A 2,500-nucleotide genomic window follows, 5' to 3' on the forward strand; every position below is an offset into this window, starting at 1 on the left:
ATGTGTAAATTATGGGTAAATTATGTGTCCATGGTGTGTGTGTGTGTGTGTGTGTGTGTGTGTGTGTGTGTGTGTGTGTGATGTAGTGTGACTCTCTGAATGTGCTCCTGACTGTAGTGTATCTGTATAGCGGTATGTGGGTAGTGTGTGTGTGTGTGTGTGTGTGTGTGTGTGTGTGTGTGTGTGTGTGTGTGTGATGTAGTGTGACTCTCTGAATGTGCTCCTGACTGTAGTGTATCTGTATAGCAGTATGTGGGTAGTGTGTGTGTGTGTGTGTGTGTGTGTGTGTGTGTGTGTGTGTGTGTAGCAGTGTGTGCACTGTGCAATGTAGATCTGTGTAGTGGATGCATATTTGATGGACCTGGGAGAGCTCAGCGCTAGGCTCCAGATTCCGGCAGCATGCACGGATAGTCCCAGTCTGTCGCTCCGATGCTCAGCACGCTGGACATGTTTTCCACATGGAAGAACGCCATACTCCCAACGCCAGAGACAATGAGTCCATACCGTCTTGGCAGGTGGGAGAGGAAAGGGGGAGTCAGAAGAGTAGGAGGAGAGGGAGATCTTTCTTTCTTGTTTGCTTGTTCTTTTTTTCTTTCTTTGTACAGTATGACCCCCCTGAGCTGACCCCGCCAGAAAGCTGGGCAGGTTGCTGCAGGCTGGGAGGGAGGATGGAGGCGGTTTAGCCTGGCTGATCACTAGACTGGGTTTGCCCAGATTGAGGGAGAGTGAAGGGAGAGCACTGGTTGAATCAGCGCTGGTTGAATCTCACCATTGATCTCATGAATTATTGAGCCTCAGTCATGTTGTGATGTTATTAGAAGTGACATCCACCTAAACCTGCCTCCCCAATACACACACACACAGACACACAGACACACAGACACACACACACACACACACACACACACACACACACAGACAAAGGCAATGCAGAGCCTCTTTTTGTTCCTGTTGAGTCAAAGCAAAGTTATCAGAGCAAATCACAGAGACCCACAGCAGCAGACTCATGAATGTATAACAGGGTCATGAATATATAATCAGTTGTCTGCTAAACAGACAGGTTCCCCTGTTTTCCTCTGTTTCTCAGTCTTTTAATTATACATACTGTACTGTACAGAGAGACAGCCTGTGTGTATGTGTGCACTGCATACAGGCTGACAGCAGAGAGACACACGTGCACCCACACATACACACACACACACACACACACACGCACACATACATTGTCATGTGTGCTGTCCATCTCGTCTCATCAATCATTCACTGTGACAAATCTGTGTGACAAATCTGCTCAAATCTGACAAGTCTGCACTTTTTCTCCCCAAGTAGTCTCTCTCTCTCTCTCTCTCTCTCTCTCTCTCTCTCTCTCTCTCTCTCTCTCTCTCTCTCTCGTTTGTCTCGTTTGTTTTACTTGTTTATGCATTCAGCAATTTATTCATGTGTGTACGGTATGTCGGAAGAACCAGGAGTCAACACTGAGGTGAGGGGATTAGAGGGGTGGGGAGGGGTGAGGAGGGGTGAGGAGAGGGTGGAGGGAAGTGGATGGATGGAGTGAGGGGTGAGGAGAGGAGAGAAAGGAGATGGAGGGGTGGAGGGAGGGGTGATGAGGGTTGTGAGGAGAGGAGTGGACGCGTGAGGAGAGATAGTGTGGAGAGGTGAGGAGAAGGGTGGAAGGAGGGGTGAGTAGGGGTGTGAGGAGAGGGATGGAAGGAGGGGTGTGAGGAGGAGGGAGGAGAGGGGTGGAAGGAGGGGTGAGTAGGGGTGTGAGGAGAGGTGTGAGGAGAAGGCAGGAGAGAGGAGGAAGAAGAGGTGCGAAGGAAAGTGAGGTTTTAGTTTACACTCTCACCCTGCCCCAGGCTATAGGTGACGGAGCGCTGGAGGAACAACCTGTCATTATCCCAGTACAGAAAAACATCATCAGCCGAAGGGTTTGACACACACACACACACACACACACACACACACACACACACACACACAAACTCCCTTGCACGCACACACACGCACACACACGCACACACACACACACACACACACCCACGCACGCACACACACCCACGCATGCAAGCGCACACACACACACGCCCATGCACACGCGTGTGCGTGTGTGCGTGCGCGTGCATGTGTGGGTGTGTGGGCGTGCGTGTGTGTGTGGGCGTGTGTGTGTAGCCCTCCATCGCACAGATTTACAGAAGGGGATTGGAAGGGAATTCCCCTGTCTCTGCAGGCTCAAATGTGAATACCTGAGCACACACCTGTTTGTGTGTGTGTGTGTGTGTGTGTGTGTGTGTGGATACTATGTTCTACAGATCCGCTTTGTCAGTCAATCCAGGAGCATACATGTCCTGTCTCTATGAAGGAGCCGCTGCAATATGCAAATTACCCTCACATGCAAATTCCCATGTCTGGAGAGGGAGAGGTGCTTATGTAACTCACTTAGAGAATGTGAAGGTTAGTGTGCCATGACCTGCTGGTCCACAGCTAGATCCAACATGCTGGT

Source organism: Argentina silus, assembly GCF_951799395.1.
Source record: "Argentina silus genome assembly, chromosome: 10".
Lineage (NCBI taxonomy): Eukaryota > Metazoa > Chordata > Actinopteri > Argentiniformes > Argentinidae > Argentina > Argentina silus.